The sequence below is a fragment of the Solea solea genome, chromosome 18, assembly GCF_958295425.1.
Source record: "Solea solea chromosome 18, fSolSol10.1, whole genome shotgun sequence".
NCBI classification, from domain to species: Eukaryota; Metazoa; Chordata; class Actinopteri; order Pleuronectiformes; family Soleidae; genus Solea; species Solea solea.
The window spans coordinates 21,498,035-21,513,495 of NC_081151.1; the positions used below are offsets into that span (position 1 = coordinate 21,498,035).

At 40.6% G+C, this 15,461-nt stretch overlaps 1 protein-coding gene across 2 annotated transcripts in view; it reads left to right on the top strand.

Moving 5' to 3' along the window:
- The window catches only part of gfra4a (GDNF family receptor alpha 4a), a 188,973-nt gene that overhangs the window by 38,130 nt on the left and 135,382 nt on the right, over positions 1 to 15,461 (top strand). The gene's annotated exons all lie outside the window — the stretch shown is intronic.

Genomic DNA, 15,461 nt, shown 5'->3' on the forward strand with positions numbered 1-15,461 from the left:
TAATCTAGTTTCGTCTTGTTTTATCCAATGTAATCTTGTCCAGTTTAGTCTAGTCTTGATTTATCTAGTCCTATCTAATCTGATGTAATCTAACCTAATCTAATTTAATACAATACAATTCAATATAATATTAATCAATCAATCCACTCCGATCCAGTAGACTGCACAAGTCCAGTCCAATCTAGTCTTGTCTTGTTTTATCCAATCCCATTCAGCCATATCTAATCTCAACTAATCCAATCTTTTTAAATCCAGTCTAGTCTAATCTAGTCTTGTTTTATCCAATCCTATCCAGCCATATCTATTCTATTCTATTCTATTCTATTCTATTCAAATCTAATCTAATCTAATCAAGTCCAGTCCACTCTTGTTTTATCCCATTTTATCCAGCCTAATCTAATCTAATCTCAACTAATATAAGATGTTTAAATCCAGTCTACGCGAATCTAGTCTTGTTTTATCCAATCCTATCCAGCCATATCTATTCTAATCTAATCTAATCTAATCAAGTCCACTTTTGTTTTATCCCATTCTCCAGCCTATAATATAATCTAATCTAATACATTTACATATTATTCAATTCAATCCACTCCACTCAAATCCAGTCCAATCTAGTTTAGTCTTGTTTTGTGTTTTGTCTCAGGTTGTCTGTCAAACATGAAGCAGGTGCTTCTGTCATCTGGTGGGAGGGTCTTTATTTTCCAAAACTACCTGGAAATCAACTTTTTATTGTTAGTTTTTCTTCGTTTTTAATCTGCGTCTTTCTCATCTTGAGCTGCACAACAGGAGCTTTAAATATGTGAAAGCCTGCAGTGTCCAGAGCTGCAATAATCTATGTCCAAACTAATAAATGTCTCGCTCTCTCCGTCTGTCTGTTGAAGCGTGGCGAGCTCTGTGGACGTATGCTAGATTCCCATGCTGCGTTTTTTTGCATCTCATTCATTTGCCAGAGTAAACTTGCACAGTAAAAAATAAAAAAAAAGACTTTTATTTACTTGTGTTTTAAATTAGCATATTTACTGCTCGGTGTTGTGACGCTCCAGTGATTATGTGCTCACTCTGCTCGGAAAACATTTTGCGATCATTACTGTAATTAGTTGACCAGGTTTATCTGCATATTATTCCCCTCTAAGTGGTCGGCGGTAAAAACGAGCGCGGCCTACGTCGGCATTTGGCGACGCTGCAGACGACTTGTGGGCGGTGTTTGTGATGACTGGAACTGGAGTGTAAGGAGCCGGGATCTCGTCGATCTCGTCCTCTCAAGGCCTAATGAGGTGAAAAGAGAATCCACTCCTGCGTCAGTGGACGAGCATTTTTGTTGTTCTCATTTTCTGTCTGTTTGAGAATTTTAGCCGCCATCACTTACAGTCAACGAGGGGAACTAATTATCAAATTACGCATTTATTATACTCGACAGTGTATACTCTTTATACTTTTACATACTTTCAAAATTAAAGCATTTATTTGCGTGTTCGGCTGTATTGCAGATGATTTAAAAGTCACTCGCCTACTATTTTGAATAAATACGTGGTTGTGTTTATTTTGGCAGGAATCTAATCTAATACAATACAATTTAATATTATTCAATCCACTCAAGTCCAGTCCAATCTAGTCGAGTTTCGTCTTGTTTTATATAATTTAATCTAGTCTAGTTCAGTCTAGTCTTTGATTTATCCAGTCCTATCTAATCTAATCTAATCCAGTCTAATGCAATACAATGCAAGTTAATATAATTCAATCCACTCAAATCCAGTCCAATCTGGTCTACTTTAGTCGTGTTTTATACAATTTAATCTAGTCTAGTTTAGTCTAGTCTAGGATGTATCCAGTCCTATCTAATCTGATCTGAATCTAATACAATCCAATACAATTTAATATTATATAAGTCAATCCACTCAAGTCCAGTCCAGTCTAGTCTCAACTAGTCTTGTCTAGCGTTATCCAATCTCATTCAGCCATATCTAATCTAATCTAATCTAATATAGCTGTATAGCAGATGATTTAAAAGTCTTTCTGGGGTAGTCCAGGTCATTCTTGCTCACAAAATGGTTGTCTGACGCCTAATATTTTGAATAAATATGTAATTTTTATAACAATTTTGATTAATTCTTCAGCCCCAATGCCTACTCAAGTTTTCTCACTGTTTGACAGAATTTTCTTAATGACATCTGAAGTTTTCTAAACCACTAACTCTCCCACAGCCATCGACGGCTGTCCAACATTGAGAAAAGGCAATCTTAGACTTAAATTGCTATAGATTTTATTGGTCGGACCTTTTGTTAAGTGACTGCAATGTATTTTTTTTCTTCTTTTAACCAACAGCAATAACACTGTTACTGTTCGGGTTGGTCAGCAACGGCAGGTTTGACAGTGGCGGAGCATTTATTGCGCAAAAAATTGACTAACTCAATCAATACTGAGTTTATTTACAGTAAATGACTTGTTACTGTATAATGTTACAGTATATTACTGTAAATGGACCACTGTATTTCCCTGTTTTTACTGTAATCTCACAGCTATGACACATTATTGTGATTTAGCAGTACTTTTTCATGTTAAAATAATGTATTTAAAACTTCTCTAAACACAGTAGATCACAAAAATACAGTATTACATGATAAATGATCATAGTTAAAGCCTGTGAAATCTGGTGAAATGATCAACAGTGATGGAATGAATGAGAGTAAATGACTGAAATATGTCCACATACAGTTCATGTCGTAAATAAAAACGCTTCCAGCGATTGTCGCTGAGTCATTCGACTGGATTTTCACCATCAATCATTTTCCTGTGAAACCAATCACAGTGTCGTTTCTGATAAGACCCTTAAAGCTTCTCAAATCACTGACTGCAATGAAATAGTCATTATGATTTTGGTACTTTTTTTTTTTTAAGACACCAAAGCAGAGTCGCCCAAAAGTAATTACAGCGTTCAAACGACAGCAGTGAGAGGAAAAGCTGAGTTTCCGTTCCTCACTTGTTAATTATTTACTGATTAACTTTCTGCTCCGATTGAATGGATTATTAACGAAGTCATTGTGTAACAATGCATTATTTTTTTGTTATAATTATACACTTCAGTGGAATGGTGCGATCTAAAGGCGAAATGAGAAGCTTACGATCATACGGACGTTGTTAAACACGGAGAGAATTTGTGATTTCCTCTCTCTCTCTCTCTTTGCTCTGCTGCGCTCGGATGTGAGCTTTGTCTGAAAACTGCAAAGACAAATATTGATTGAGAAGTCGCCGTCGCGATGGCAGTGACCCGTTTCTTTCTCTCCGGAGACGAGTCTGTAACTTCTGACGGTCGAATCAAAAGCCTCGCTCTCCGCCCGCGGCCCTCGCGTCGATATTGACCTTAAGCAGCTCATTGGCTTTTGTTCACGATGTCACTGACCCTGATTAAGTACTGGAGGCGGGAAATGAAAGCATTAAACAGGCAGGGTGGCTAAATTATTAAAGACTGCGGTATTGATAAGCTCGGATGTGATCTGTTCTGCTCTCAAAGAGAGGAAACAGATCTTTCTTTTTCTATGATATTCATAGACATTCATAGTTATTATAGAACATAAGTTAAGATAACTTACCTTATCCCTTTGCTAAATGTACAAATCCTAATCCTAAAGCCTGCTGACACACCAGCCGTTTATCTGCCTTGTTCATGGACACCCTGACCTTTGACCCGACGACCCCTCCACTTACAATTCTGTTCCTCGTGGCCCGGGCCTTCACATCACGTATTCTTCTGGTGTAAGCATGCGAGTGTGGGTGGTTGCTCTGGGCTCTTCATCAGCCGATCGGACAACGGAAACCGAACCGAAGCGGTCGGCGGACGGAGGATTTTCTTATCACGTTACACAGCTGTTGCCTGGCAACACAGCTGCAGCTAGGGAAGCGGGTGTAGATCACTCAATTGTACTTAGTAAATAGTTTACAAAAAACCAAATGACTAAGACCTTTGACACGCACGTGTAAACTGACAGCAGTTAACTTCTTTTATAACATTCATATAATTCATATATACGTGCTTAGGGATTGCAGGATGCTTTGGGAGGAACCTTCAAAATGGTAGAAGCCATTCAAATGCAGCCTCAGAAGTCCGGGTGGGAATCACAGGCTACCTCACGATACGATACGGTACGCGATACCAATAATATCACAATACAGCGATATGTGTCTAACTGAAGAACAGTGCATAAAAGTCTATGAACATCTGAACATCTGTTAACGTAGCTTTCTGGGCAACGATATCATCACCAAATCGATATTTTCACCCGCCCCTAACTCTTGAAGGCCGTGTGTTAAGAAAGTTAGTTTCACTCCATTAATGAAATGTCTTGTTATGATCAGTAAAGTGTCTTTCCCTGTCACCTATGATTACATCTCCCCCACACACCAAACTCTCTACATGTACCGCGCACCACTGACACATTAATTGTTCGTCTCGCATTAACGCTGATTCATACCACGATGTGGGTTTTTTTTTTTTTCAGTGACAGATGAAAAACCCACACACCAAAAAAAGTTTTCTTTTTAATAGTTTTTTGTTAAATTACACAATAGAAGTCTTGAGTTTCTGTCATGTAGATGAAGGAGGTGTAGCCTCGTGGTCACTCGAGGACTTATGTTTTGTACTCTGGAAACTGATGATGAGAAGCTGTGTTTGGACCTTTTTTTTGTTGGAAAGAGCAACGGTGGTGGAGGTAGAGGTGGAGGTGGAGGTGGGGTCAGTACATGGCCGTAGCTCGCTGCTTATCACCCTTAATGTTCCTGTTTGTCAGCAATAAATAAGTGGTTAAGGTCTGAATGGAGCAGAGTTATCAGCAGGGCAGTGAGATGTGTTAACTGCCACTGCAGAGGAACAAATCTCGTTCATCACAGCATCGCTTCCCGCTCTTATCTGGCTCGCTAATGCTAACGTCACCAGCAACCCATGTGTAACACACACACTCACACACACACACACTCTCGTACAGCATTTTTAGTGAGGGCTGATCTCATTGAATGAATATCGGTTTAACGAAACAACGTCACGATCTCGACCTTTAAAGCAAAAATGGATTAGAGGATTTAACCACGCCCCACAAGTGTGACACAGTGTTTTGGTTGTAGCCATTGTAGCACGGCTACACGTTAGCTCCTCCCACTAACCGGAAGCTGCCGCCAACTAATAGTAACCACGGCGACTGCTGATTTGGGGCGACACATACCACCGAATTCGACCTCTCTCCCGCTTCTCTGAAATCACCGGTGTGGAAATGTTTTGCGTTCCCCCCGTGAGTTTCTCGTTGTCGACACAAGAAAACCACGGTGTGTAAGCTATGTTTATGAGCGTGTAGCAAAGCACAGTGTTCCCCCAGGACCAGGGTTGGGGAAACACTGATGTAGACAATGAAAATGGGAAATAAAAAGTATGATCCTAGACTAAAGTAGACAAGGCTAAAAATGGCACATGCATCAAGAGGGAGAAAAATATCGAGAATTTAATTGTGACTTTAAAGTGAAGTTGTATCGAGGATTTGGAGAACCGTGACACCCCTAAACCTTGTACCTCACAACTAAAATCTAACCCTAACCCTTAATTTGAAACTAACCTAAACTAAACCCAATGCTAACTCAAACCCTAAAACTTAAAGTCTGAAAAAAGTCGTGAGGACCAGACAGAAGGTTCTCACAAGGTCAAAAAGTTCCCCCTGATGGTCACACACAGTACTGCAGGTGGGTCACAAAAATACTATACACAACTGTTAAATATTTATGTCCAATTCTGTAAAATATTAAGAAGTAATAATGCCCATATTTTTATTAGAATTTGGTGTTATTTTTCTAGTCACTAAAGCAGGTTTCACATTTTACACCGACACATATTTTATAATTGGTTGGGAATCATGTTTTTGTGGATATGAGGGAGGGAAAGTGGAACGATGAAATGGAAAGATTTTGGTGGCGGCAGAAAAAAAAAATGAAATGGGCCAGAGCGTTCTTAAGTTTTGGCTGCTCCAGTTTCCAAACTGAACTGCTTCACCTCCACCCTGCAGTCATTCTGCCTCATCGTGTGCTTTAAATGTGACCGGCTGTAATTGTGCATATTGTATCCTCACAAACCTCCTGCATGACGGAGTATTACGGGGACAAACAGAGCGGGAGGAGCAGGAGGAGGAGGAGGAGGAGGATATGAGAGCGAGCTGCGCGTGAGGATTGGAGAGGGGATTTATTTTTCCATGAGGTCGGAGCTGTTGTTTGCCGTCAAACAGGGAGGAGATGTGTATCTGCTGGAGAGCCTCACGTCCCCGGTGCATTGGAGCCACAACATTTTCAAGAATTCGAGATTTCTTGCCTCTGATCGTCGCGTTTGCAGATACAAGTTTGACAACCTCTATCCACCTTTTGTGATTGGTTTGTTGATTTAATTTGTCAACTGTCATCGCGCTGAGATATACGATCGAAATTATTATTCAACAAACCTGCGTCAAGATGAGTAACGCGGAGCATTCCGTGAAGCTACATTTTGAAGTAAAGAAATCATTCATATTTTTGGCACATCAGCGCCACATTATCTTTAGCATCGGGACTTTGAAAAGACTGTGAAAGAAACTGAGTCTCTTTGGAAGAAAGAATCACAAACACAGACATGGGGGAATCATCTCTCGTGGGGGAGGAAATGGCTGCGTTCTGTTGCTGTTTAATAATAATACATGACAAAGAATCTCATAATAATACGACTATTCTCGTTATATGACAACTTTATTCTCATCATGTGACGACTTTATTCTCAACGTTATTCTCATAATATTACGACTTGATTCTTATAATATGACTTTCTCATAATATTGCGGCTAATGTTACAACTTTATTCTCGTAATATTATGACTTTATTCTCGTAATATTATGACTTTATTCTCATAGTATTGCGATTAATATTACATCTTTATTACTGTAATTTTGCGACTTTTTTCTCGTAATTTTGCGACTTTTTTCTCATAAAATTACAACTTTTTCAAATAAAATTACGACTTTTTTCTCGTCATATTACGACTTTATTCTCATAATATTACAACTTTATTCTCAGAATATTACAACTTTATTCTCGTCATATTACGACTTTATTCTCATAATATTACAACTTTATTCTCAGAATATTACAACTTTATTCTCGTCATATTACGACTTTATTCTCATAATATTACAACTTTATTCTTGTAATATTACGACTTTATGCTCATCATATTATGACTTTATTCTCATAATATTACGACTTTATGCTCATCATATTATGACTTTATTCTCATCATATTACGACTTTATTCTCATAATATTACGACTTTATGCTCATCATATTATGACTTTATTCTCATCATATTACGACTTTATTCTCATAATATTACGACTTTATGCTCATCATATTATGACTTTATTCTCATCATATTACGACTTTATTCTCATAATATTACGACTTTATTCTCGAAAGATTAAATATATTTTTTTTCTCTTCAGTTTGGCCTAATTCTCCGTCGTCGAGATGAAACGATGATTTTTTCCTTGCCTTTCTTGCCGCCATGATGTTGAAACAAAGTCGTCTCGCTCCGGACGCGCCTCTCTGGCGATGTGGTGACATTTTGAGCCGCTCTGCCTTCTGCTGTGTTACCGCACCGTTATCTTCAGCACGGGTCGTACGTAAAGAAGAGATGAAAGCAATTACAGACTGACACTGGTGAAGAAAAGAGCAAAATGGAGGCCCCTACGATGGAGATAAACATTCCCGCCGAACAAAGGGAATCAAACTGCAGCAGCGCTGACGCGGGTGGGGGAGGGGGGGGTCGTGTGCGTGGGGGGAACCCAAAATGACAGGGCTCCTTATTATGTTAAAACCCTGTCATTTCCACTGGCTTTTGTTGAGGGACGATTATGCCACAGAGACAATTACCCTGCCTCTGCTGCGCTGAAAGGATATGGCATTTACTGCCCGCATGTGCCATCGCCAGGCGTTTAACTTTGTAATGAAAAGGCTGCAAAATGGTCCAGGCTGATGGTGAGAGAGTCCTAAAAGGCTGCAATTAATCGGATCAGAAGAAAAACTTGTTCGTCTTTTCTTTTTCAGCTAGTGGTAAATGGTAGCTCGGAGCTCAGCGGCGAGAATGACGAGCAGTAATGTAAAAAGCTAGCTCGGCTTCAAGGCCGGTCGTTAAGTGTTCTTTAAAGTGCGTCTGCCAGTTTGAGAACAAGCAGAACTTTCACGTTCTCATTAATAAAGCAGTGTTGCAAAGCCATTACCCGGGCCTCTCATTACTCCACCGCTTTATCTGGAGTGCCACAGGAAGTGACAACCATGTTCTCATCTGTCGTCACTCACGCACAATCACGAGGCCGCGAGGTCAGTGCGATGCAGTCATTTTAGACCGTTTATGAACGTTTATGAAGCTGTTACCACAGGCCGGTCAAACTCAAATGACCAGGGCGGCCAATTAGCGCCCAGTCTGGTCCAGTGGGGATACACACATATATATATATATATATACATATATATATATATATATATACATACATATATATATGTATGTATGTATGTATGTATGTGTATATATATATATATATATATATATATATATAATACACATACATACATACATATAGCGTCCGTGGAAAAGAAGGGCTAAGAGCTGAGCGACGACAGAAATGACAATTTGCCTCCTGTGTCTTGGCCATTTCTCAAGATGATGCAGAATTCAGCCTGTGACTTAAGCCGAGTGTTGTAATACGAACCGTTTGAGGGATTTATCGCACGAAAACGCTTGTCCGTTGTGTGACTGCCGGAGCTATACTCACCCTGAATTCATCCCATAAGCCCGATTTAACCTACAAGAATGTTCCGCCACTCTCCGTCTGCTAATACACTTGTTAACTGACTCTCGTGACAAAGAAACGTAGTGAAGCGAGTCTGTCAGACGAGAAATACAGTGTGACACGTACCGTATTATTATTATTATTATTGTTGTATGTATAATGTGCCCCAATATCATGAAAAGTAAAGATTATACAGGTGTCTGTCTGGCTGTCAGACGTTTTCTTTTTCTGCTCACTCAAAAAGAAGAGAATGCAGAGTTTTTATGTATTTAAATGTCACATATCCTCGAAAATACCATCCCTAAATTTAGCAATCCATATAAAAAAGACACCTTTATTTTAAGGAAGCGTAATTAATTAAGCAAGCTTTTCAATTGTTTCCTTTTCTCAAGAATGAAAGAATAAAACTTAATTGTGTCCACAATAAAACATCTTTTAATAGAACAGCCTCATTTCAGGCACACGGGCAGAATCTTCACTGCCCTCAACGTCAGAGATATCGGAAAAAAGATAATTAATGAAAAACTGAGGCCACAGCTCGTCCGTCTCTGTCTGCCACACACACTTCTTTTAGGTCAGGTCACATTAAAGACGTGGCTCCGCCTCCACTTCTCCTCCGACAACTCCCCAGTAAATGAGAGCAGAGCAGCGGGGCAGGGCGGACCTCCCACCGACGTCCTGCAGCCTCGACTGCAGGGGCCCCGGAGTCCACGCTGCCAACTGGTTTCTAATCAGGGCTGCGGGTTTTCTGAGGTGGCGTTCCGCTAAGTCTGCTGAGACAGAAATGGAGGGAAAGAGTGTGAAATCAGGACTCGGGAATCAGGTCCGTTGCCAGGCTGTCAACTGACGAAGCCAACGGGAGGCAGAGGAGGACGGAGCGTGTGTGGAGCGGGCCAAATCGCAGCAGGCGTTCCACTCAGCCTGTCTCAGATATGTGCCAGATAACATTTATGAGAGCTAATGAAGGAGTTTCAGACTCACACACGCTCCGACCGCTCGTGGGCCGCTCGGCCGATCATATCTTTTTTGTTCTACACGTTCCGCGTCGTCACCCGGGCGGACACAAACGCGCGCAGACAGAAAAAGAATAATTAAAATGGGAAGATCTTCAAGATTTTGTGAAGATACGAGTTATGAATGGCACTGAAGTCACTTTCTGTTTTTGTCTCTTATCCCAGAAAAATTATTACACTCAGTCTGATTGAACGACTCGGCTGTAGTGTGTTTATGAAGAGTACTGAAATATTCTACTCAAGTAAAACATTTGAACTTAAGTACAAGTAAAAGTACTGGTCTAAAAATGTACTCGCAGTTAAAGTTCCTTCTTGTGTCGTGTAAGGGGACACAAATCTCACGTGAATTGTTTTTAATTGAAGGCAAACCTTTACAAAGGTCAGTTTCTTGAACAGCCTTTAGGGGGCGACTCCACAGGTTGCGGAATTAAGTTTGTATGTAATTAAAAAATGTAATTGTCTCAATTGTTAGTTTCAAGTCTTGAGCACACCATGATTTTGTGTGATACCTTCCAATAGGTGAAAGTGGACGTACAGTGGCCAAGGAGTTGCTCTTCTCAATATAGTTTCCTTCCCTATTTCCTTTCATACTTTTTTTTATGGTATCCAAACACTATATTTAGTAATTTAACCCATTTTGTATTTTAAAAAAAGAGAGAAATGTAGCTTTAAATAAGATTTAATGACATTTAATGGTCAGATTGAAGATTGAAGATTGTAACCGCCAAACATTCCCTTTCCCAGTCACGTCACTGAACTACGGTGGCCTCCACATGCCAGAAAGGATGTCATTCTTCACAGCGTTGGCTGGTTTGGGCCACAAAAACCAAACTATTATTATTTTAAAGGTATTATTCACTTAAACAAACATAATGGTTTGTCGTATCCTCAATAAAAACATTACACACTGGACTTTTAAACCCGTCCAGTATTTTTTGTTTGCGTTTCCTCTTGAACTTTCACACCAAAGCTGTTACTGGAATCATCACAGCGAGTGACAGAGACAGTGACACAAATCTTGACGGCTGTGTGGCAGAATTGTGACACTATCAACCAACCGTCCTGCCTCCAGTCAAGGAAAAAAGAAGAAGCGCTGCGAGTGTTGTTGCTCAAACATTGGCGACGGACGCCAAAATAGAAACGTGACGTTCACACGGAGCAGCGAGGACCAGCGGGTTTTTATCAAGTTCAACTGTTCTTTTTCAAAAATTGGCAGAACATTTATGTCCTACAGGCACAGCGATGGATTCCATGTGAATATCATGTGCAGCTCTTTCGCGGGTCTCCAGTTAAGCTGAGAGTAAGATCGCAGCGACCTCTTCCTATCTGCGCTCAGTGGATCATCTCCCGTCAGCTTAGCTGATAAATCCTGCCTTCAAGGTCTTTTTTGTTCCTGCTCATCTAAAAACACTTTTTTCCCCCCTCTATAGATTTATTTCAAAGGGGATTTCAGAGCATCTTGATTGACACGCCACACGCACCAGTTAGTCGCTGTTTCTTGTGGCACATGTTCATTGTGTAACGGGACTATTTGACTTTCTTAGAGTTTGATTTTGTGCTCAACTTCGGATCTTTCCATCCCAGAGAACAGGAGCTATCGCACCTAGCATTATTCTGTCTTGGTTTTCACAAGATTTATTTTGTTTTGCTCCTCAACGCATCCAACGGACGCTGGTTGGCATACGCTAGCCTGTCTGCATTTCAAGTGCGTCATTTTTCCTGCCGTATTTACTCAAATGATCTTGAAGATATATCGCAATCTCCGGCAGATCCCAGCGTTCTTTTACGTCCGAACAACCTGAGGTGCCGGCACAAACTCGACTTAAAGACAGGAGAATCTCCCAATGTCTAAAAACCAAAGCAAAGTAAACTTCTCCGCTTCTACTGTATCTCATTCTCTCAGAAAAACTAATCCCTCCCCACAAAAAATCTCGTAAAAACAGAGCCTTTTTAACTATAATTTTAGCTTTCAATATGGCTGCTGCTAAACCAACCAACAAGTGCACTATCCTTTGCTACTACTGTGAACTAAAACAGTGTTTTTATATTTAATGTTTTCTAATATAGTACTATTTTTCTACTCTTAGTAGTACTATTCTTTTATATCGGTAAAAAGTTTTCATCTTGTTTTGTGGATTCAAAAGCATATGGCCACAGACGTTTGGCGAAATTTCGGCCACGGACGTTTGGCGAATTTCAACCATTCGCCACCAAACAGGAAGTGCCACATTGACTCAAAAAACATCATACATGACACAAGAGACTGACCCTCAACATGTATACGTTATTATTCTGTGGCATTGCGGTCATTTTTGAGGGGATTAACGAGTCCCAGTTTTATATTCTATTTCTATTCTGTTGAATGAATGCATGAGGGAATGTACGTAAGACTGTGTGAATGCTCGTCTGCTGAAACCAAAGCTCTGCCCCACTTTCACTGTACGATGCCTGCGTGTAGCGACAATAAAGGAATCTTTAATCTTTAATCTTTAAATTGGCAGAAATAATATGAACGTGGTTCTGTTTACGTACAAAGAAAGAAGGCAGATTAGGGCACAAGAAAAGAAAACATTTCCTTCAGAGCTTCACCAACCGTTTCATCGCCTACGGGTTAAATTCAACAGGTTCTTCTGAATCAATATGTCTGGAATGTTTCTGTGAACTCTGTCACTTTAAAAGTCTTATTATGAGATTAGGAAAATGACTTTGAGTTGAATAACACCTCAATATGATGTTTACTCAAACTGAAGTTAGCAAGAACTTACTTACGCTAGTTTGAATGAACTTAGCTAGTACTTTAGTTGGTAGTAGTTTTTTTAAACACTATTTCTATATTTTTTTGTATTCATTTCATTAATTAGGGCTCGAGCAAATTATTATTTTCCCTTTTCTACCCAAACGATTGCATTTTTTTGTGTGAAAATGGACGGAAGTTGGCACGCAACTCAGAACTGGTGAAGTAGCGCCCCCATCAGGTGAAACATGCGTGTGGAGAATGCCGAAACTTAGTTGCACCTAATTCCACAAAACTCTGTAGGAATGCGGTTCCGCCCCAGACGAAGAAAAAATTCCATTGGGCCCATGACCTCGATTCAACAGGAAGTCGGCCATTATGAACTCGGATTTGTACATTTCGTCGTTTTTATTGTATCTTCCTCTGTGGCCGTGTCCTTGTAGTCAACTGCTTCTTTTGGTTTCACGACTACTTTTTCTTTTCACTGTAAGAAATAACAGCAAAGGTATTGGCACTTAAACGTTTTTATTCCGCACAGAACGTACAAATCTATAATCCCTCATGTTTTTTCAAGAAAAGTATAAAAGCGATTTTTCTTCCTTTCGTCCTCAAAGTGTAGGCACAGGGTCATCCGTGCCTTTTACTCTCTTTATTATACGTGTAGTTAAAGATTTACTCTGCGCTATTAACCGAGCCATTAACCACAGATGAAATCTTTATCTGCTCTGGACAAGTTGTAAGACGCAGACCTGAGGATTAGTTGAGCCAATATAACGAACGTGAGGAAGCTTAGTAGCATAAGAGCGAATGTAAATAGGATTCAGCGGCAATGAAAGGTACAAAGTGTTCTAATTAAATCCCCCTCGATGAGAATTCAATTTCCCCAGGCATCAGTGTGTCCTGTCAGTGACAGAGAGAGAGATGCCTCTCTTTGTCTTCCTCTGAGCAAATTCCAATTAGGTGGTGGGTGTATGTTGGCGTGTGCCAGTCAATCACAGTCTACAGTATTTTATTTTTTTAAACGCGATGACACTGGGAATATATCGCCTGCACCCATTCCGCCACCTCTTATGTGGAGCAATCGACGACAGTCAACAGAGGTATTGATTTTTTTTATTATTTTTCTTCCCCCCTCTCATAGCCCGTTCATTTAGAAACCGGCCACTTGCGACCACGCAGCACTCACCGCTCCGAGGCTTTCCTCTCGAAAAATATTGATAACGCTCACGCAGCCCCTTTGTACCGCAGCGGCTTCTCCAGCCAATTAACACCGGCTCCCGCTGCTGAAGGGATTCTCATCTCTTGAAAATTGAAAATATTTTCCCTGGTGTTATCCATTACAGATCACTTTGGTATTACGCGCTGCCAAACTGGCCCTTTTTCCCTGTTTTTATTTAGTGTAAGCAGCATAAGCAGGAGATGACACAAAAGGGAGAAGCCAGAAGAATCTAATACTGGTGCGGAGGTGGACAGTCGACACCTACACCTGTCCTAATCCGATTCAGCAAAAATAAGCAATAATAAGAGAAGGGTTTATACCACAGCTATGCACCGTTGTTACCTACAAGGTATTGACACACAAGGGTGTAGGCTGGAGGCTATTTGGAGAAAGACAGATTGTCCCGACCAATATTAGAGACAGGACTAGTGTCGGAGACGAGAGCCAGAGTTTTTCGCCGTCACAGCCGAGCCCAAAAGTCGCTATGAGTCACCGTGTCACCAACCCAAAAACTGTAGTATAAAAGCAGCTTTCAGTGGTCGTGAGGACTTGAAAAGCAATTTACTATAATTGACCAAATTGGATTCACAAACATCTTCATGCAAGGGCGTAGGTTTGCGTATGCGTACAAATCTATGGTAACGCGTTTGTCAGACTGAAACTGTCTTCACACCCGTGTTGCTCCGCTCTCCACTGGCTTCCTCTTCGATTTTAGGGTTGATTTTACATTTTTATTGTTGGTTTTTAAAGCTCTCAACGGCTTGGCACCACCTTTACCTCTCCGAACTTATTTTTCTTTCACGCTCCATCCCGAGCTCTGAGGTTTAATAACGGGCGGCTCTTAGATTTTAGTGCCAAAATCCCAACCTTTTCTGTAGCTGCCCGTACATTTTGGAACGAGTTACCCATGAAAATTAAATCTGCCATTTTAAATCACTTTTAAAGAGCCACCTCTTCTCCTTGGCCTTCAGGATAAAAATAGTCCTTGTGCTTCTGTTTCTTTGATTTTTAATTTTATACCTTTTAAGTTGCTATGCCTTTAAATCTGTAAAGCACTTTGGTCAACCGGGTTTGTTTTTTTAATTTGCTCTAGAAATAAAGTTGACTCTACTTGACTTGACTTTAGTGGTCATCACAGCGGATGATCTGCCTCCATCTTGTCCTCTTCTGCTGCACCCGCTCTCCTCATGTCCTCCTTCACAGCATCCATGAACTGTCCTCTGCAGAGACCAGACCATCTCCACCTTGCTTCTCTTACTTAATTTCCAGTGGGTGTTGGTAATGTGTTAAAAACCTTCAGAAATAAGTTTCACTTTAAACCAGCCGAGGTATCTCCTGTAACCGTCCTCTGCGCGTCCTGCGCGGCTCCCGTCATCACACGCGGCCTCATTTATTTCCAGGATACCTGTTTTGCATGTATCTTAAAAGTGAAAATAAGATTTAAAACCCATCTGCCCGGCGACTTTGGGCCAGGGTGAGATCAAACAGCAGAGTGAAGGCAGAAGGACATGAGAGACGGAAGCTCGGCGAGGGAGAAACTTAAAAAAAAAATCTAGATGTGTTTTCCAGACGACTGCTGGCCATCGCCGCACATCTCATCTTTACCTTTAATTAGCTGCTTTTAACTCCGGCCCTCTCCCAATTCTCCATGTGA